This window comes from Lagenorhynchus albirostris, chromosome 12 (genome assembly GCF_949774975.1).
Source record: "Lagenorhynchus albirostris chromosome 12, mLagAlb1.1, whole genome shotgun sequence".
NCBI lineage: Eukaryota > Metazoa > Chordata > Mammalia > Artiodactyla > Delphinidae > Lagenorhynchus > Lagenorhynchus albirostris.
Genome location: NC_083106.1, coordinates 35,720,227 through 35,743,440, shown reverse-complemented (window position 1 = coordinate 35,743,440; position 23,214 = coordinate 35,720,227). Strand labels below are relative to the sequence as shown.

The 23,214-nt window shown below is 37.6% G+C and overlaps 1 long non-coding RNA gene and 1 other non-coding gene across 2 annotated transcripts; both read right to left on the bottom strand.

Moving 5' to 3' along the window:
• Positions 1–15,885: 15,885 nt before the first annotated feature.
• TRNAE-CUC (transfer RNA glutamic acid (anticodon CUC)) lies at positions 15,886–15,957 on the bottom strand. Its single transcript has one exon. It is a non-coding gene; the product is annotated as a tRNA-Glu (tRNA).
• Positions 15,958–20,511: 4,554 nt separating this feature from the next.
• LOC132530720 (uncharacterized) lies at positions 20,512–22,876 on the bottom strand. Its single transcript, XR_009543862.1, has 3 exons — positions 22,671–22,876; positions 22,451–22,533; positions 20,512–21,292 (listed from the first exon to the last, which is right to left on the bottom strand). It is a non-coding gene; the product is annotated as an uncharacterized LOC132530720 (long non-coding RNA).
• Between the last annotated feature and the right edge of the window lie 338 nt (positions 22,877–23,214).

The following is a 23,214-nucleotide window of genomic DNA, read 5'->3' as shown; positions in this document are numbered from 1 at the left end:
AGTGATCAGTTTCCTCTGCCTTTTATTCTTAACCATTCTTCTTGGAAAAGTGCAAAAACCAGAAGGTCAAATAACAGTATACCGAACAAAGGGTAATAAGCTAGAATGTGTCATACATTTTGGAACTCAGAAATATTTATAGAGTATTTTTAAAACATCACATGCATGCATGATAGGTGTGTGTATGTGTGTGTATATATATGCCTCCTGATGATAAATTCTCTGTACCTACCTCAAGATTTCTTTTGATGCTGTAGAAATTAGGCAGGTATCCCTCCTTCTTCAGTGAAGCCTAAAATAGACTATTTCAGAGTTTCTGAAGCTGTTGGGCCAAACATATGAGAAGAATTTTTTTTTAAATGTTTCTATTATGCTTATCAATTATGCTCAAAGTTAAAGGAAAGAGTGGGAGCCTCTTATTTTAGTTTTGAAAAATCAAGCATATAGTTTATCTAATTTTTTTCTGTAAGTAGGTGAAAAAATGAGCAAAAACAGATCACCTTTGTTGCCCTTGTCTGTAAGCTCTGTGACTATTATATTGTCAGTGCTGATAGGATTGAGTAACAAATAAGAAAATGGATTTAGTAGTATTTGGAGTTTGCTTTTTAATCGTGATTTGTGGATAGCAGGCATAGAAATAATTTTGATTTAGGATCTAATAGTTGATTCTGTGCCTGTTGTAATGTCAGCATTCAAATAATTTTTTTTTGGAATGTAAACTATTTTAGTGATTGGGATTTTTTTTTTGATTAAATATTTTAAGATAAATCCCCTTCTTCCTTCTTGTTTTTATCCTCTTCCTTTATTTTTCTTACATTTTTTTCTTCCCAGTTACATATGGGTTATTATTTTTCAAATCATTTGATTAAAATATTTGCCAGCCAACATGCTACATAATTGCTAAGGGTTGTCAGTGTTCCTAAAGATAATCATTGTCAGTAATTTCAGTTGTTTAAAGTTCATTGGTTCTTGATCAGTGTTTCATATCTTCAGTTTTTAACATCATATTTCACTCTATTAAATTTACCATTGAGTTTTCCATCTCTGACCCAATGTTTTGTGAAAGTGGTGTTTCACCTTTAGTTGTGGTAATTTTCATGTTCACTACCAAAACAGAAAAAAGAAAAATTTTGTTTATAGTTCATGGGAAAAGAACTTTTAGGGTTTGATTTTTGGTGGGTTTTGTTTGTGTAAAATTTAGTCCCAAAATTAACTCAAAGGATTTTTGGTGGGGGGGATAAAAAAGGAAAAAAAAGGAAAAGGAGGACTTTTTTAGAAATTTGGTTTTCCCCAAATGATGAAAGCTGTATGTATGTCTAAGTAGGACCCAGTTTTATATTTCACATCATTGAGCCAGAAAGTATTTAAAATAAAGATTCTGTAAAATAAAATCAATACAGAAGTATTTAAAATAAAGATTCTGTAAAATAAAATCAATACAGAAAGTATTGAATAACTACTGTGTGCCTAGCATTGTGCTGTCTACATCAGCTTTCTAATGTTATGGGATCCCACAGCCTGACTGATGGGTATGACTACCACCTTAGCTATTCATAGGGACCCTCAAAAGAAGCAGGTGCCCTGAAAATGAGGAAACGGGTTCCTAGGAACTAGCCAGGGAAGCTTTTTCTCTCCTTGGGATCTTTGGCAATTACAAATATGATATTTCCTATCATATTTGGAGAAATCTGAGGGACTTATTTTTTTATATAAATTTATTTATTTTTAATTTTGGCTGTTGGGTCTTCATTGCTGCACGCAGGCTTTCTCTAGTTGTGGTGAGTGGGGGTTACTCTTTGATGCAGTGCTTGGGCTTCTCATCGTAGTGGCTTCTCTTGGTGCGGAGCACAGGCTGTAGGCGTGCGGGCTTCAGTAGTTGTGGCACGTGGGCCCAGTAGTTGTGGCTCACGGGCTCTAGAGTGCAGGCTTAGTAGTTGTGGCGCACGGGCTTAGTTGCTCCGCAGCATGTGGGATCTTCCTGGACCAGGACTCGAACCCATGTCCCCTGCATTGGCAGGCGGATTCTTAACCACTGCACCACCAGGGAAGTCCCTGAGGGACTTTTAAAGTAATGTTCAAACATAAAATAGTTCAAATATTAACTAGAGTGATGGTTGTATGATCCACATGTATCATCAGTCTTAATGAAGCCTTTTAAATTATCTTCCTTATTATATATTCAACTTGTGCCTTTGCTAGTAATTAAGTTAACACAAAGTAAGAGTAATCACCTCAGGTAACATCTTCACAAAGCAAGATAATTTTAGAATTTCATAAGTCTAAAACTCCATCAATTACAAGATACACTATTAGTTTAAGGTCAGATTTTAAAGAAAAGTACCACCACGAAATAACTTTACACATCCCAATTTCCAAAGTGTAAAACTTTTTTTCAAAATTGTATCTTGGATTTGAGGCACTACTATAATATTATATTCGAATGTGATTTTTAAAATCCATGGCTAGAAATATACATAGACTAAATGTGGGTGATTTAGCTTACTTTAAAAATACCAGCATAGGGTCTTAGTCAAATCAAAGAATCTGGGTTGACTTTGTAATGGCTTAATGATCTAAAGATAGATATATATTTTTTAAGCTTTTCATGTTTTTATTGCCCAATGGGACTATTCCTAGTTCTGCATTTTACTGAAGAATGGAGTTTGACTTCCCCTTGTAATTCTTTTAAGATCTAAGCAACTGAGGCTGTGAGCATTTCAGCAACTATAATAAAGCATTACAGCAAATATGACATCATAAACTGTGACTATAGCTCATATTCTTTGGAAGGAAGGATAAGTCTTTGAACTTGGATGAGACATCTTTAAAAGAAGAAAAGTCCCTTGGCTTCCATAGACAAACTTGTTTGAGGGGCCAGAGGCAGATGAGAAATGGTTCCTTAGGTCCCAGTTGGCACTTTCTCCCTCACTTCTAACTTTAGAAGAACAGACATGAATGGGGTTGGCTGGTTAGGGAATCAGGTCCTCTTTTAGAACTGACAGAACCAACACACACTGTTTAAGTCACAGGTCTTAAAACGGATATAAGATGTAATACTAACTGTTAATGTTGTTTCGTTCTCTGTGCTAAGCTCCATGCTAAGTGCTTGCAATCTGTTACCTCACTTAAGCCTGGTTAACTATCGTATAGAGTAGATAGTCTTATTACCTTTACATATTAGGAATTAGAGAATAAGAGGTTGATTGTCCAAGGTTATACCTAGCAGTTTGAGCTGTGACTCAGCCCAGGCCTGTCTGATTCTTAAGCCCGTACCTTTGACCTCTAGGCTGTGGCTTCTGGCAGTACTTTTGGACTCACTCATTCAGACTAACCAAGAATCTCAACCTGCCTGAGATCACTTTGAGCTAAATACGAGTAAATTAGCATAAAAATCTCCACCATCTCTCCCTTTTAATATATTAAAGGATAAAAAAAACTCCACTTTCTTCTGTAATGCAACGTAAAAGGAAATTATTTTGGCAGTTCCCTAGTTTTAACTTTCACCTGTCAAGCAGTTGAGAGTTAATAAAGTTTTAAATTACTTAATCAGTGAAGTTATCTTCTGTTAAATCTACCAGAAATATTCTATAATCTCAGTCAAAGTGGTTGACAAAAGTGAGGCAAAATAGTGACATATTAAGACTAGATAGCTGAGTAAATTGAGTTTGAAAAAAAAAATCCTGTCTTCCATTAGATATAAAAGATAAGAGTTTTTTTGAGGGAAAAATGCTGGATTATTCTGAATGTTTATACATTCCAGGTCCATCATGTCATAAAACAACATTCTTCATTTGGCCTATGAAGACCTGCTCAGTAATCCATTCACTTTAACAAGTCTTGTTATCAGGAAGGGGTTTTTAACTAACCTAAACTCTTTGGCCTGCAGTTAAGCATGCTTTCTATAGCAGTTAACAGTTTATATGTGTATAATTTTGCAAAAATCTTATATCCAGAGACATTTTTATATGCCTCTAAATTCTTAGTCTCCTGAGAACTGAATATTCTGTTTCCTTGACCTCTGCTGTCATTCTGTTAGTCTGTGGGAATGAAGAGATTTATGCATATGAAATGGAATATGCATGTAATAGAATGCCTTATAAGTTTATTTTTTAAGGGGTAGAAAGTGGCAAGTTAACTCTAAAGTTTCGTGCATTAAGCTTGCGTTGTAATAGTTTTATGTTTTCATTGCTGTGAAAACAGTCGAATTTTCTCCTGTGGAAGAAAAACTACTTTGCAAAGAATGGCTATTATTCATAATGTTTCACTTGTATAAGTAGGGTGATAAATTTTATATTGCTCATAAACTCCTGAAACAACGTCTTGAGCATCTTGAGTTAACCCCTTCTTTCCTGATTATAAGCTATTGAACTGAATATTATTTATCATACTATAAAACTATAAAACTCTGCCTGCTTCCTAGTTCTTCCATTGCTTTTTTTTTTTTTTTAGCCTTTTCCCTTAATTGCAGAGAACCCAAAGACTGTGTTTTTTGTTTGTTTTTTTGTTTTGTTTTTTTCCCACCAAAACAACACGACCAGAGCTTTGTGTAGCTCTGTTTGTGTAAATTTTCTCCTGGGCCAGCAATGGCTGGCCTCTTCCCATATCCTAGCCAGTCTGTCCCAGCACAGCTGCTTTAAATAGGCTTCCCTTGGGGCCTGGCAAGATGATGGAGACGTGTTCACAGTCAGGAGGGCAAAACACAGAGGCACACAGGCCATATTTTATTGTCATCATAACACACTTCTCAGTCACAGTCACCAGCCACTTCCTAAACAGGAACTAAGCCAGTCACTTTTTTGTCTCACAAGCAGCCACTGTTAAATTTATTTTGTTATTTTGACATATTTCTGACAGCAGAAAGATAAGCATAGCATAGTACAAATGGTTGAGTGCTGTAACATCAAAACTCACAGACAGCCTGGTGACATCAGATGAGGGTACAGTCAAGCTCAGTGGGCAAGCATTGCCTACGGTGACAAACATCCTTTACTGCTACAATAAGGAGGCTTGATGGGCCATTATGTCCCCTTTCAAAATTCAGAAAGCCCCCCCAAAAATATCCATGAGTCCACAACTGCTGAGTCATTCAGCAGGCTTAAGGCATATGTTTTACACCGAGAGAACAGACTTAAACACCAAGTACCACCTGACCATGACTATCATGGGAACAGGTCTCAGCAATAAACCCATGAATTATCTGGCCCATGCTGACTACTCTCACAACACAGTCTACCCCTTTGATGTGACTGTCAAACCCCAAGCGTGCCCAATAGCAGGAGCCACAGACAAAACAACACGGGAGCAATAATTCAATGTAAGTGCCTTTAGTCGCTTCTCAAGACACTGAGGTCCAGCAGGCAACTTACTTGCTTTGGGTATCAGGAGCTTGAGACAGAAGGAGAAACAAAGTTCACCACTGTTTATTTTCAGGATATGACAACTGAGAGAATAGTAAAAGTTATTTAGTTGTTCTTTTTAAATGTACAGATTAGAAGTTTAATTCTGTAGGCATATCCCCTATTGATACAGTAAAGACATATTAGCAAGGAGGTGTTCTGCTAAATGGTAGTGCCGTTTCACAGCCCTATCTAGGACACTGCATGTTTAACTTAGTTAAATCACGTCTATTAAACAGTTTTGTTTAAGATGTGGCAGCTTATTAAAAATTTTGGTACTTATTCAAATCACTTATAAATAACTTGAAATCCATATTTATAATTCTAGTCAATGTCTCTCTATTCTACTCAGTATTTTTAAGTCATTTTTAAAATCTCAACTATTCAGTGGGTATAATAAATAATATAATGACTAAAAGGACAAGTTCTGAAATCAGACAGATCTGGATACATCTTGAGATGTATTAATTGTGTGACTCTGGACAAATTTCTGTATCTGTGTAAGCTTTGCTTTTCTCATCAGTAAAATAGGATTTAAAAAGCAACATCTATCTCACAAGGATTTTTGGAGGATTAAATGAGATAATGTTCATAAGACTTGCACATGGTATACTATCAACAAATGGTAGTGTAGCTTATTCAAATTTAGTTCGTTTAAAATGTCTTAAGGGACTTCCCTGGCAATCCAGTGGTTAAGACTCCATGCTTCCTCTGTACGGGGTGCAGTTTCGACCCCTGATGGGGGAACTAAGATCCCATGTGCCACGTGGTGTGGCCAGAAGTTAAAAAAAAAGTCTTAAGATCCTAAATAAGTCTCATTCAGTCCCATTCACACAACTTTACTCAAATACATGCCCAGGTAGTCCCCCAATACCCATTCTCTTTAAATTAATAGCATGTACATATTTCTTTTTGAATATATTTAGAGATTCACAGAATTTCAGAGTTGGAAGAACATAACCTAGACCAAGTGCTTCATTTAGCAGGTGAAAAAAGCGGAAGCTGAGTGAAGTTCGATGATCTTTCCCCACAGTCGTCTCCTAACCCAAGTCTCCTAATTGCCAATACATGGTTCTTTCCGAGACAGTATGACCATAAACGAAACACTGCCTTTCATACCTTTTATATTTTAGGTGCCAAAGGTTTTTATTTTGTTGTGGATGAGCTAAATAGATCTATTTATTTGTTAAGAGAGCACACTTTATGTTTTCTGTCTTCAAAAAGCTATGGCTTTTCATTTGATCCAAAATAAATACAATGAAGTCATGTTTCTTTAAAAGAAAAATCTTAAATCTAATAAATGCAGCCGAGATTGAAGTTATATTACTGTTTCTAAATGATGTCCTTCACTATCAAAAAGCTAATCACACACAGGCGGACAGAGTCGTGCCACCGTCTAGCACTTAAGGCAGAATCTGTCATAAACCCTGATGAAGCTATTGACTCACCAGTGACTGGGCAGGGACTTTGAGCTGCTCCCACCCTCCTTTCTGTGCCTCCCTAATACTCTTAGAATGAAGACAAAATCCTTAACCTCAAGCCACAAGACCATGCAAGATCTGTCCCCTGCCCACTTCTTAGACCTCTCCTCACCTATCTCTGCTACCTCTGAATTGCTACCCAGCCATCCCCCTTTTTTCCAGCCCTTTTTCTCCTTGCTCTCTCCTGCTACAAGGCCTTGCACATGTTCCTTTTACTCACAATGTTCTTTTCTCTCCTTCTTACCTAGGTAACTCATCTGATTTTTCACATCTTGAGAGATGGATCACTCCTCTAACATCGCCAACTGGTTCAAAACCATATTGTGGAATCTTGTAAACCACATACTTCTCTTTCACAGAATTTGTCAGTTGCAATTTAAATTTGTGATTATATGATTAATCTTGTCTCCACCGCTACACTGAAAGCAAATGATAGTGACTATGTTTCTGTTCATCATTGTTTCCAGGGCCTCTTTGCCCTGTGTCTGGTACAGAAGAGAAGTTCAAAAAATATGTGTGGATGTTAGTTAAGTGACTGAATACATGAATGCATGACTGACTGAATGAGGAATGAATGAATAAATGTCATACGCTAGACCTGCATACTTGTTGTATTGAGTTTATCTGAATTGCTTCCCCCCAAATTTAATCTGATAGCACAGTACATATGCAAGTAAACTCAAGCATATGAAACGAGAAGAAAGAAGCTAAAAGAAAAAAAATCCTCTGTTGCTCCTTATGAATACAGTAAACTCTAGATTTTGACTATATCCAACATTTCCAAGGTAAGTAAGGGTTACTTGGATTAAACGGTGTCTGAATGAGACACATGAGACTAGGACGCCACCTTGTGGTTTATTTTCACATTTATCGTTTTCAACCTGCCTGGAACTTTCCTACTTCAGAAAAAACGCCATTAAAAACTACAGCAATATTGATAAAGGAGGCAAGAATATACAATGGAGAAAAGACAGCCTCTTCAATAAGTGGTTCTGGGAAAACTGGACAGCTACATGTAAAAGAGTGAAATTAGAACACTCTCTAACACCATACACAAAAATAAACTCCAAATGGATTAAAGACCTAAATGTAAAGCAAGACACTGTAAAACTCTTAGAGGAAAACATAGGCAGAACACTCTATGACATCAATCACAACAAGATCCTTTTTGACCCACCTCCTAGAGAAATGGAAATAAAAACAAAAATAAACAAATGGGACTTAAGCTTAAAAGCTTTTTGCACAGCAAAGGAAACCATAAACAAGACGAAAAGACAACCCTCAGAATGGGAGAAAATATTTGCAAAAGAAGCAACTGACAAAGGATTAATCTCCAAAATATACAAGCAGCTCATGCAGCTCTATATCAAAAAAACCCACAAACAACCCAATCCAAAAATGGGCAGAAGACCTAAATAGACATTTCTCCAAAGAAGATATACAGAGTGCCAACAAACACATGAAAGGATGCTCAACATCACTAATCATTAGAGAAATGCAAATCAAAACTACAATGAGGTATCACCTCACACAGGTCAGAATGGCCATCATCACAAAATCTACAAACAATAAATGCTGGACAGGGTGTGGAGAAAAGGGAACCCTCTTGCACTGTTGGTGGGAATGTAAATTGATATGCCACTATGGAGAACAGTATGGATGTTCCTTAAAAAACTACAAATAGAACTACCATATGACCCAGCAATCCCACTACTGGGCATATACCCTGAGAAAACCATAATTCAAAAAGAGTCATGTACCACAATGTTCATTGCGGCTCTATTTACAATAGCCAGGACATGGAAACACCCTAAATGTCCATTGACAGATGAATGGATAAAGAAGATGTGGCACATATATGCAATGGCATATTACTCAGCCATAAAAATAAACGAATTTGAGTTATTGTAGTAAGGTGGGTGGACCTAGAGTCTGTCATACAGAGTGCAGTAAGTCAGAAAGAGAAAAACAGGGCTTCCCTGGTGGCGCAGTGGTTGAGAGTCCGCCTGCCGATGCAGGGGACGTGGGTTCGTGCCCCGGTCCGGGAAGATCCCACGTGCCGTGGAGCGGCTGGGCCCGTGAGCCATGGCCGCTGAGCCTGCGCGTCCGGAGCCTGTGCTCCGCAACGGGAGAGGCCACAACAGTGAGAGGCCCGAAAAACAAATACCGTATGCTAACACATATATATGGAATCTAAAAAAAAAAAAAAATGGTTCTGAAGAACCTAGGGGCAGGAGCGGAATAAAGACACAGACGTAGAGAATGGACTTGAGGGCACCGGGAGGGGGAAGGGTAAGCTGGGACGAAGTGAGAGAGTGGCATGGACATATATACACTACCAAACGTAAAATAGATACTAGTGGGAAGCAGCCGCATAGCACAGGGAGATCAGCTCGGTGTTTTGTGACCACCTAGAGGGGTGGGATAGGGAGGGTGGGAGGGAGACGCAAGAGGGAGGAGATATGGGGACATATGTATGCATATGGCTGAATCACTTTGATATAAAGCAGAAACTAACACACTATTGTAAAGCAATTATACTCCAATAAAGATGTTTTAAAAAAAAAAGCCGACAGCAATAGAGAGGAGTGGAATTTTTGCTCATCTAAATATTGCTTGCATGTCATTATCCCAAAGACTTTATTCAAACATTATCATTCATTCCTTTTTGTTTTTTATTTTAATGAAATATTGAATTGGTAGAGAAAAATGATATATGTGTTATAAATAATCAAAGGAGACAACACCTGTGTGCTCACCACCCAGCTTAGCACTACCAGTACTTTGAAAGAGCTCTGTGTGCTTTTCATTGAATCCTTTCTCCATATCTCTATTAACCAGGCACACCCACTATGTTGCTTTATTTATAGTTTACCATCCATGTACATATCAATAAGTAATAGTTTTCATTTAGCATTTTAAAACTGCATATGAAATGAGATCATTCTGTATTTGATTTGCTTTTTAAATTAAGTAGTATTTTTCTGGGATTCATCATGTTGATAAGAGGAGCTGTGATCCATTTGTTTTCACCACTCTGTAGTATTTCATTTTACGACTATACCACAATATAATTTAGCTCTTCTACTCTTTTTTTGCGGTGCACGGGCCTCTCACTGTTGTGGCCTCTCCCGTTGTGGAGCACAGGCTCCGGACGCGCAGGCTCGGCGGCCATGGCTCACGGGCCTAGCCGCTCTGCGGCATGTGGGATCTTCCCGGACCGGGGCATGAACCCATTTCCCCTGCATCGGCAGGCGGACTCTCAACCACTTTGCCACCAGGGAAGCCCAGCTCTTCTACTCTTGATGGACATTTAGGTTGCTTCCAGTTTGGGTCTATTATGATGGTACTACTGTGAACATTCTTGTATATGTCTTCTGGAGCTTACGTGCAGGATTTCTCCCAGGGGATTGAATTGCTGGGCATGAGAACCTCCAACTTTACTAGATAATAACAAATTATTTTCCAAAGTTATTTTATCACACCAATTTACACTCCGACCTTTAGCGTATACAAGTTTCAGTCTATATCCTTACCAGCACTTGATATTGTTAGATTTTTCCATTTTTGCTAATTTATGGGTATAATCAGACTCTCTTGTTTTAATGTGCATTTCTTGGTTACACAAGAAGTCAGTCCTCTTTTCAAAGGTTTATTGGTGACCATGTTTCTTCTGAAAAGTGCCAGTTTCAATTTTTTGCCTCATTCTTTCATTTATCCACTCGAGTCATTTGATTTGCTACTATGTGCCAAGTACTGTCATTGTCTAGAGGATACAAAGATGAATATGATGTAGACCCTGTCCTCATGAAGCTCCTGGCTTACTATCATTATTGCTTTCAGGGATCATACTAATAATCAAGACCAAAAAACAACAACAATTTTGAGCACCAATTATATGATTATCACTTTGTAAGACAGAAGTACATTTTACGAACTCAAACGTCAAGGAATTTACAAAACCATAGCTTACACAAAACAATAGGAAATTATTAAAAGTACCATACATTATGTTACATATATTATAAAAATTCAGAGGATGTAATAAGCAGAAAAAAGTAATTGATCAAATGTGTCCATGGTTTAAATTTCTTTTCTTTTATGTAACTAATGTAAAAACATTTTTTTTCTATAGCTTACTCATTAAATGAGGAAAATGGAAAAAAAGAACCATTTTTATTTAAGTCAATAAGATAATAGTGATCAACATGGAGATGTGGCAAAGATTAGTTTTAATTAAATAAAAATTATGCTGAAGAAAGAAACACTTTCACAAATCAACATGCTTATCCAATAAATGCAAGTATGTTGTGTTTGCTGTTAAACTTATTTTTTTTAAGAGTACTTTTTTTTCTTTTAATTTATTTAATTAATTTATTTTTGGCTGCGTTGGGTCTTTGTTGCTGCATACGGGCTTTCTCTGGTTGCCGTGAGCGGGGGCTACTCTTCGTCGCAGTGTGTGGGCTTCTCATTGTAGTGGCTTCTCTTGTTGCAGAGCACGGTCTCCAGGCACGCAGACTTAAGTAGTTGTGGCTCGCGGGCTCCAGAGCACAGGCTCAGTAGCTATGGCGCGCGGGCTTAGTTGCTCCACAGCATGTGGGATCTTCCTGGACCAGGGCTCGAACCCGTGTCCCCTATGTTGGCAGGCGGATTCTTAACCACTGCGCCACCAGGTAAGCCCCTAAACTTATTTCTTAATTGAAAGTTTTCCCCAACTTTCTGGGGAATTTGGTAACCTCCAATAAGCAGCTGCTAGGATTGACTCTCACCAAAATTGTAATGCATAGAGTTCAATTATTCATTTGAAATAGAACCTGAGATATCATACAATTCCTTTTTCCTTCTGTGGAACACTCCCCATGAACCACCCTATTTGTAAAGACTGCTCTAAAGAACACTCCATAGTGCCACCAGAAAATTTGTTGTAGCTGGGGAGTCTTAAAGAATACAGGATTTAGGCTGGGCAAATCCAGGCGGGAATCCTGGTTCCCCAACATATTTGTATGACATACTTGTATAACTTATAAATAAGTTATAAACTTTCTAAGTTTCCTAAACTACAAAGCAAGGATAATTGTAAGAATTGATTCTAATATTGTGGATTCAGCATTCAAAACCATAACTTACACAAAACAATACGCAAATTATTAAAAGTACTATATATTATATTATGTATATTATAGAAATTCATAGAAATAATTTAGAAATTCATCTAAAAGAAGACAATAAGAGGTAGACATTATTCAGGATGACTCAGTTTAATTCTTTTTCTGCTTTCTGCTCTCAGCAGAAATATAGCAGTGTGATTCATAAAAAATAGTATTATGAGGGGTTAGCTTTCAAGTGAAGTCCTAGCAATCTACTTCTTGGTTTAATTGATTATTTAATTCATTGATTTAGCACCAACCATATGTCAAGCACTGTACTAGATGCTGTTGAAAGTCCTTCCTTTCCTTCCTACCTTAGTTACTCTCAGACATCCTTTATAATTCTAGAATTTGTCAGCCCAATCAAGGTCCACTGTAGTAGCCCAACCCTGGGTGAATGATGATTATTTATTTAAATAAAGTAATTTGACAGGTCCAGAAATATATTTTTGGTATACAGCAAATAACCCCTGCTATATTTTCTGCAGGTTAAATAATTTCTATTCCTTTACCCTTAAGGAGCCTCTTCATATGTGGAGTATTTCTGCAGACAGTCCTTCAGCATTTCCCCACTCTTTGAAAGCACAGAAATGGAGCACAATATTCTGGCTCTACGAAGCAGTAATTTCATACTATGTGTAGGTTATGTGATATATCTCTGTGTCTAAATGACAATGTCATGTAGAAAAACTGACTAAAAATAAGAGTAGAGGGAATTCCCTGGCTGTCCAGTGGTTAGGACTCAGGGCTTTCACTGTGGTGGCCGGGGTTCAATCCCTGGTCAGGGAACTAATATCCCCCAAGCTGTGCAGTGTGGCAAAAAAAAAAAAAAAAAAATTCCATTAAAAAATAATAAATAAATAAATAGTGGTATATATATACATAAAAAACAGTAGAATAGATAAAACACAAAATGATTCTAACCATAACAAAATAAAACTCCATTAAAAAATAAATCAAACAAGAGAAATATGCTACTGCTATTAATGACTACCCTGCAATCTCCAGACTCTTTCTTCTTTGACTTCTTTGACCTTGACTTATCCTCACTCTGCTCCTTCAGACTTTCCTCCTTTGTCCTCTTCTAGCCAGTCAGGCTTGCAAACCTCCACTCTTCATTTTGCTGTACTCAATCTCTTGGCATGCATTTCCATTCTTGAGAGTTCAATTCTCAATTCAAAGATGAATCTCCTCAGAATCTATCATCATTAGTCAAAAATGTCAACCCATGTATAGGACAGCTTCACTTGGATGCCCTCTCTTTAGTCCAAACCTAAATGCAACTTAACTTCCTGCTGTGCCTCGTTCTGAATCAACACCCTTTCCAAATTAATAGGCCATAATCAAAACCTTAATCATTTTCCCCTTTGATTCTTACTCAACTGTGATAAACAGTCTTACTGCCCTTTCTTAACTGTGCCTACAACAGTGACTGGCATGGAGTGAGAATTAAGAAGTGTTTGCTAAATCAGTGAATGAATGAATGAATGAGTGACAATAACTCTGTGAAGCATGCATGGGAGCTAGTAGCATCTCCATTGTACAGAAAAAGCTCCAGAGGCTCAGAGAAGCTGAGTCACTTTCCCAAGGTAACTCAGCTGATATTGGCGGACAGGATTATTTCACAGTCTCTGGCTCCTGAACAAGAGTGTTTTCTTTGCTTTCCTAAGACCTCTTTTTCTTCTCCATATTTGCTCTTCTGCAATATCTAGTTATTGATAGGTTTGCTGTCTCTTTCTCACACTAGTCCAGACCCTCACCACGTGGAGTCATGTTTAAAGCTATGGTCTCCTAGACAGAGTTGCTTACTGTGGTCTGGCTTCCACTGGTCTATTCTGAACCCAACAGCCGTGTCTCACCACCCGTCTTTACTTACTCTCCTTCATCTTCTCCTTGACCTTTTTACAATATCCTATTCTCTTCACTGCTACTTCCTTCTTGAATTTCTCTGATCTGGTTATAAACTCTCTTACTGCTCCTTTGCTGTTTTCTTTATAGTTATTCTACTTCTTCCCATTCTCCTATAATATATTCTCACCTTGGTTTATTACTTGGTCTTCTGTCCTTTTTCTAGATTCTCTTTTTGAGAGAGCTCATATCTTCTCAAACTTCTAAGCTAATAGCTCCAAAATCCCTACCTTCCTAAGTTCCATCCAGTATTTCCAACCACCATTTACTTGTGCTGCCACAGCTGGGATCCAACTGAACTTACCTTCTGTCCCAAGTCTGTTTCCCCACCTCAACCTCCCTACCACTTTTCATGCCACTCCAACTTTACTAACCACATAGAACACAACTCATATTGTCATTACTGATTCTTCCCTATTATTCTTAAGCTTTTCTATCCTATCAAATACCAAGGCTTCTTGCATTCCCTTTGTAACTCCATAAATTGTCTTAAGGTCCTCCATAATCTGGCTGCACTAACCTGTCTTACCCGGACCTGCACTGTTCCCTAGCACAGGTGCCCTTCTATTGCCAGCCTGGTACAGCCGCACTGGATGCCCAGGCCTTGGTCATCCTGGATCCCCTAAGATTAAATGCCCATTCCCACTTTCTCAGGCTTTCCAGATCCTGCTAGCCTCTAGGTTATTTTGGGAACCAGTTTTCCAGTTCTATTTTCATTCTCATATCCACTTCTTTCTCCCTTCCCTCATTACATATTTCAATTATTTGAAGTACTTACCACATAGCAAAGAGTCGAGGAAAGGTGCCTTTGTTTTTGTTAATGGCGATAATAATAAGAAATATATTTCTGTCTTAATTCCTCAATGAAAGACTCCTTAAACACTTCTGCTTTTTCCTACCCCCTGGACCATTAAAAAATACTCTTCCTTTTCCTCTTCCAAACCAGGCTCAGCACAGCTAAAAGGAAAGTAAGACAAAGCCACAGGAGCTGTAATTAAGCTTTTGGTTTATTTCTGTGCTATTGTGAAATTTCAGGCTTAAAATGAAATGGTCAAAAAAAAAAAACCCCAGTAGCTTAAAAGTTAGCAAAGGTTAGAATGATTTTGAAATTTCAGGATTTAAAAAAAATGTAATGTCTATATAGCACCATTTTATCTTCTTTTTGACTCCAACATTTCCATATTCTCTTTTGGGGAATTCCCAGAGTCCTTCTTCGCCCTGAATGTAAGAATTCCAAATGATACTTAACTATTTTTGAAAGACCTATATGGTTAACCTACAGGGAATCGACACACTGGATGCAAGAAATTTGCCATATTTGCTTGAAGGTCTTTGAGAAAAGTTAAAATACAACAGGTAAAATAATTACTACAGTGTGTTAGTAACAGAAAATATAAAGCAGCTACTTGATAATTAACCAACAACATATCTCAGAAAAGATCTTAGATTCATAAAGAAGAACCGGGTAAGAACAGCTCCAACATACGCAATCTACAAAGCACAAAATCTGAATATATGAAACTTGACTCTCAGCGTGATGCAAAATAGGTATAATCCCTCCTAAAATGATTTTCCTCCGCTTATTAGTCAAACGAAGCTCCAGATTAACAAAGGCTCAATAAATTAATGCTTGTATACACATCCAAACTATTTGCAAAGCTGGAAAACGCAAATTTATAAGTGACGTAGTTGTATTTAGAGTACTTTAGAATCAGGGATCATTTTGTTGCTTATTTGATTGCAAATATCTGTAGAAAGGTATGGCGTATTTTAAATCTTAGGTTCAATAATATTCAAAGCTAATTGAATTTTTAAAATCTTAGGCTCAATAATATTGAAACGTAATTGAATTTAAAATCTTAGATTCAATAATATTCAAAGCTAATTGAATTTGTATAATAGAAAAAATTCGGTAACAACCATCATAACTCATTTGCAAACAAGAAAAGTTGCTTCCCTGACCGGGAATCGAACCCGGGCCGCGGCGGTGAGAGCGCCGAATCCTAACCACTAGACCACCAGGGAACTTGCTAGCTTCTCTCTCTCTCAGTGTATTTGTTTCTTTAGAAATCGCCACGTAAACCTGGCCAATAAAAAAAGAGATTGTTGCCTCTAAGCCCTGCCCACTTGGTTCCTGTTTTGGGTTTATGTAGGTTTGCAATGTTTCACGATAAAAAGTTGGGGAAAAAAGAAATAGATATTTATAGGAAATAAAAAATAAAATAAATAAAATTAAAATAGCATATACAATTTCTAGGAGGGTACGGGAGGAACTGTTGAATTTCTTCACTTGACTAAACCCGGCAAATGCTCTGCGCTCTCAGGCGATCTCCGCGGCGGCTCCTAAGGAGAAAGGCTGGATCCTCCAAATCGAATCCTCTTCCGACCGCCATGCTGGAAAAGACGTCCTGGTATTTCATCCTAATTATGTAACATATAAATATCTGTATCTAGACAATGTTAAAGTACTGTCCAGAACCTTGCAATTTGCTTTATCATTTTCTCAATCATCTAGCTGCTCTTTCTAAATCTAACCTCTTTCTCTCTCTGTGTATGTCTTTGTCTTTCCCTCTCACGCAGATGTTAAATCCCACTAAACATTTTACTAAATCTAACGGTAAGATTGCCACAGGCGGAGAGTGTTTCCCGGTGTAGAGCTTGGCACAGAGCAGATGCTCTGTAAGTGTGGGTGATGAAGGGCCTCGTGGCCTTTAGGACGCGACTACTTAATTTACTTATTTGAGAGTCAGATTAACGAAACTGGGAGGGCTGTGGGTAATTCGCTTAGTGAAGAACCAGGGCATCTGCACCCGGATCGGAGTAAAACGCGTTTTAAACGCGTAAACAGCGTTAAAACGCGCTGTTTCCATTATCCTCCTGCTTTTCAAGCTGTTATTATCTGGGCAAGTGCTTCCTTTCTCCGCATTATGTATGAGAAACGGCCAGGAAATGATGCAATTACCAAAGGAGTCAAGAAACCTTCCAGCCCAGCCTCAGTTCGGAAGCCCTCATGAAATAACGAGCAGAAGACAATAGGATGTAACTCTGCTTTGAAAGCGTCAACCGTTACAGTTGGACAAATATAACCCTAGAGACCCCGCTCCGCTGCAAAATGGAAGGAGGCTTAAGTAAAACAGATACAAATTTGTAATGAACTTGCGCACAACCTCCGGCGTCATTGTGAATTACAGCCTTCGTCCATCACCTAGAATTTAGGTGAGCCTGAGCTAGAATATTTTTTCTTGTTTTCAGCAACTCAGAAATGGAGTTTAGATTACTGATAAAACGTATCTAAAATTATTTAATAATATGCAAACAGGAAGATTAAAATGACTTATTAAGACTAATAAGTAAAGATGGAAACATCACCAGAAGAAATTTCTAAACAACTATTATATTTTAGATGGGACCCACACCCCTTTCCTACATCAAGGAATTTTTAGGAAATCGAGTGCAGTAGGTGGAGATTTTACCTCTCAACTGGGGGTTTTCAGAGCTTAGCATGAAAGAGCATCTGGTTTTGAATTAAAAGATAAAGCAGATATTACTTTTAGAATAATTTAAATTTGTTTTAATAGGTTTAGTCACAGTCTTGTACAAAAGGTACGAAAGGGTACAGCGAGAACCATCATTCCTCTTTTATCACTCTTCATTTCTTCTTCCCAGAGTTGACCAGTGTTAACAGTTTCTTCTGTATCCTCCTAGAAATTGTCTATGCTATTTTAAATTTTATTTATTTTTTATTTCCTAGAAATATCTATTTCTTTTTTCCCCAACTTTTTATCTTGAAACATTCCAAACCTACAGAAAACTACAAGTATAGAACATTGAACACACATATACCCTTCATCTAGACCTGTGCTAATTTAGTAGTACCAGCATCCACCGTGTGACTTTTGTGCACTGAAATGTGGTTAGTAAGAGTTTAGGTGTTCTATAAGTGTTGCATGCATACTGGGTTTTTTTTTTTGTTTTTTTTGGTACGCAGGCCTCTCACTGCTGTGGCCTCTCCAGTTGCGGCGCACAGGCTCCGGACGCGCAGGCTCAGCGGCCATGGCTCACGGGCCCAGCCGCTCCGCGGCATGTGAGATCTTCCCGGACCGGGGCACGAACCCGCCTCCCCTGCATCGGCAGGCGGACTCTCAACCACTGCGCTACCAGGGAAGCCCGCATACTGGATTTTTAAGCCTTAGTATGGAAAACAAAAAAATGTAAAATATCTCATTAATAATTTTTACATTGAGCACATTTTAAATGCTAATTGAATATGAGTTAAAATATTAAAATTAATTTCACTTTCTTCTTTGTTTTTAACCTAGCTACTAGAATATTTAAAATTATTGATATATATATATATATGGCTTGCATTATATTTCTATTTTATAGTACTAATCTAGATTCACCAGTTGTCAATATTTTGCCATATTTGCTTTCTCTTGATCTTTTTTCTGAGCCATTTGAGGTTAGTTGCAGACACCATGATACTTTACTTCGAAAAACTATACCATATATTTCCTAAGAACAAGCAATACAATTATCACACTTAGGAAATTTAAACTTAATACAATATTATTTATGATACAGTTCATAGTCAAATTTTTCAATTGTCCTAACACCTTTTATACTTTTTCATTTTTATCCAGGATCCATTCAAGGATTATACACTGCATTTAATTGCCAAGTTTCTGTAGTCTCCTTCCTATAATCTGAAACAATTCCCCAATTTTTTTTTTATAGCACTGAATAGTGGAAGACTTGCTTCAGAAAGTCCCTCAATTTAGACAAATATTTCTCTTGTCAGGAAAACTACCTTAAGTGATATGTCCTTCTCAGTGCATTATATCATAATTCAAATAATGCTGATGTATTGTCTTATCTCTAATGGTAAATGTGGTAGGCAGAATAATGGCTCTCACAGAGATGTACCTGTCCTAATCTCCAGAATATATGAATATTACTTCACGTGGCATTAGGAATTTTGCAGATGTGTTTAAATTAAGGATTTTGAGAGAGAGATTAGCCTGGATTATCTGGGTGGGCCGGAAATCATCGCAGGGGTCCTTTTCAGTCAAGGAGGGAGACTGGAGGGTTGGAGTCCCAGTGATGTGATCCCAGGAAGACTCTACCAGCGTTTAACTGGCTTTGAAGATGGAGGAAGGGGACCATGAGCTAAGGAATGCAAGGGGCCTCTAGAAACTGAAAAAGGCAAGGAAAATGTTCTCCCTCAGCACCTCCAGAAAGAAAGCAGCTCTGCCAACACCTAGATTCTGACCCATGTCAGAATTCTGGACTACAGAACCGTAAGATAATAAATTTGTGCTGTTGTAAGCCACTAAGTTTGTGGTGAATTTTTTACAGCACCAATAGGAAACAAACACAGTAAGTCTGATCATTTGGTGAAGGTGTCTGCCATATTTCTCCATTGTAAAGTTACGCTTTACACTTGTGATTAACAAATAACAACAACAACAACAAAAAGCAAATATCACCATGGAAGTAATACTTTGAAAATGTATGAATTTTCTGTTCCCCCACAAAATTTCACCCAGTGGTTTTAGCATCCACCGATGATGCTTGCCTGAATCAATTACTACTCTGTTGACCGCAAAACGGTGTAATTTTATTATTCACCTGTAAAGAACTTTCCTTTCTGTACTCCCTCTTTTTATTCTTTATTTAATTTTAAAATATCACTTTGGACTCATTCTTTTTTTATTTGTGTGGTTTTAGTCAATGTGTTATAATCTACTGCTGTCATTATTAATACTTAAATTGTTCCAAATATGGCCAGAAGGAGTGTCTGTAAGCTGGCTCCTGTATTCTTTTGACATGTCCCTATAAATTTTTGAGCAATTACTTTCTAGCATAAGATGGTGCAGGCACACCCTCTACTTTGTAAACTGATTTATGGAGAATTAACATCTTTATGCATGTATCTTTTCTCTTTTAATTTCCTTGTTTAAAATTTTACATGACCAGGGGCATACTCTACATACTCTTCTGTGACCTTTTTTTAAATTAATTTCTTTTGAAGCATGTCCATTCTTTACATAAAGAGTTTTTTCATTATTTTTGATAACTGCATGGTATTCCATTGTATAGATATTTTATTAAAGTAGTTTTATATCATTGGTCATTTAGATTATTTTCAATTTTTTGCTCTTAACAAAGTACTACAACAAATAACCTTGGTGCCACATAATAGGCATTTAGTTTTTATTAATTGACCCACAAATGACTTATCTTATGGACTGCCAATTTCTGACTTGAAAATGTTATATGTTGGAAGAAAAATCATGGCATCCAATTCAAATTCAGTTCTCGTTATAATTTATGGGCAATGTAATTTTTCAACTTGATTTCAACCTGACTCAGCTATTCTTCTTCTGTTCATTAATTTGTTCATTTGCTGAACAAATATTTATCGACTGTCTATTATATGCAAGTCACTATGTTAGGCACAGGATGCCTGATCCTGAAGTTTAGTCTGGCGGGGTTCAAGTAAACAAGCAATTACAGTCAGTAGAGTAGTGGATAGTAAAAGAAACGTTTGACTATACTTCAATTTAATAAGTTCATTTAATACATTGAAAGCATGTTATTTATCGCACATACTTTGCTGATAGGGATGTAAAATCGTACAGCCACTCTGGAAAATACTTCGGCAGTTTCTTATAAAACTAATTATGCACCCATCAATTGTACCCTTAGGCATTTATACCAGAAAAATGAAAATTTATGTTCACATAAAATCTGCACATGCATGTTTATAGTAGCTTTATTCGTAATAGCCTAAACTGGAAACAACGGAAACATCCTTCAGTGGGTGAATGGTTAAACTGTGGGACACACATACCATGGAATATTTCTCAAAAAAAAGAACAAACTATTGATACATATAACAACTTGGATAGATCCCAAGGGAATTATGCTGAATTAAAAAAAAAAAGCCAATCCAAAAGGTGATACACTGGATGATTCCATTTATCTAGAATTTTTGAAATGATAGAGATGAGAACATATTAGTGATTGACAGGAATTAGATGGGGTGGGGAGGAGGATGGAGGTGACTGTAAAAGGGTAGGTGTGGTACCTTTGTAGGAGTGATACAGCAGTCCTGTAGCTCGGGGGTCCCCAACCCCCACGTTAGGAAACGGGCCGCACAGCAGGAGGTGAGCTGCAGACAGTGGAGCTTCATCGGCTGCTCCCCATGGTCCCCCATCGCTCACATTACCACTGAACCATCTCTTCCCCCACTCCCACCCGGTCCGTGGAAAAATTGTCTTCTGTAAAACCGGTCCCTGGTGCCAAAAAGTTTGGAGACTGCTGCTGTAGCTTATCGTGGTGGTGGTAGAAGAATCTATACCGATGATAAAATTGCATAGAAATCACACACACACAGGCAAGAACATGTGTAAAACTAGTGAAATCTCAATGAGCTCTAAAGATCATACCAATGTCATTTTCTGGTTTTGATATTTACTGTAGTTGTGTAAGATGTTATCTTTGGGAGATAACTGGGGGAAAACCTGGGACTTCCCTGTACATTTTTTGCAACTTTATGTGAATCTCTATTTCCTTCGAAAAACTCCCTTTTCAGCTTATTGCACTGTAATTTTCTTTCACTCAAATAAGTCCAGTAAACAATCACCACTTAACATCACTTTGAGTTTAGGGATTCATTTCAACATTTTAAATTATATCTTAGCACTAGATTATTTAAATAAGTTTTTCAGAAATTATTAAAAAAAAAGAATTCTCAAGCTATTAAATAGACTATCTTTAGCAGAAATAAGGCAGCAGAAACTGTCCAAGGGTAGATACTTTTTAATTAACTGTGAATAAAAGAAAGGGACAAATCTGGGGGGGGGCTTATTCTAAATAAGCAGCCATACGTTCTACCTACTAACAGGCGCCCAGACAGCAATCTGTTCCTATATATGTCAGTATTTCTTTCTCAATACACTCTGGCAGGCTCTTTCTCTTTTCAAATGACAAGGAGATTTCTACCTCCTCTTTAGACGAGATTTCTACCTCCTCTTTAAACAAGATTTCTACCTCTTCTTCATAACAAGCCGAGAGAAGCACTGAACCTAGGCCTATCCACAAAAGGACCTATTTACATTCTTCTCAAAACTCAAGATGGTATCTAAGATGTTCTGGACCAATGACCCCAGTTGTGAAAATGAGCTACTGCCTTCAACACTATTAAATAGTGAACTCTATTCTGCCTCTTTAGGTGCAAGATGGCTCCCCCACAGACCTCCAAGATGTCATCAGTGTTTCCCTCCCACGGAACCCCTGTGTCTCAACTAGCCTACGTCAGGTGTGTGCAAGGAGGTGTGTTTCTCTTTGTGCTAGGAAAAGCAGGATGGGTTTAACCACTAGAGAATGAACTTTCTTGGTGCTGGTAGATTAAACTCACCAACCAGTACAAAAATCTCCTCTTCAACATCTTTACCGAGAAAACTCCCAAAGAAGTTTCAATTCTTTCTGTAGTTGTGAGCTCATTACTTACCAGGAAGCTTTCATTTTGACAAGGTGTTGCAGCAGTATTTGCCAGTGTTTCTGGAACTCCAGTTTCATGAGAGGTTACCAGTGCTGTGGTCAGAAGCAGACATACATACTTCATTACAAAACTATTCTTGGATAGATATGTAAGAAAAATACAGAACACATTTGCAATAATGGTTGCTGTTGTTTGGTGATGTTCCCAAAGATGTGGAATTCATACCCACCTCCTCCAGGAAGTCCCTTGGGTGAACACCTGATGCCTGAACTCAGGGATCCAGTTGTCTCCCACTATCCAATTCCTGCCCTGAGGAGCAAAAAAAAGGAGGGCAAGTGACCTTCTTTTCTTCCTTTAAGAGCTGAAGGCCTTTCTGCTTCTGTCTACCCCCAAAGTCTCATCATACAGCTTTCTTTACCCCAGAAAAAGTGAGATGACAATTCTGCCTAAATTCCACTAAAATGGCCTCTACCCTTCAACAGAGATAGAAAGATCAGTTTTCATTTTTAATAGAGGCCCTCATATCCATAAAATCAGTGTAGCATTACAATTTTTCATCAACTCAGCATTTACCAAGCATTTTCTATTAGCTAAGTACAGTGAGGGGTGCCAAGGATACAATTTTTTAAAAAGAAAACCTTTATTATAATAATGTATATTGCCATAAAAATACCTAACTTTTCTTGAAGGTCATGCTCTAGACTTTAGCCTAAGCGTCATTCACAGATTATCTCATTTAATCCCTATATCCACCCTGAAATTTGGTACTATTA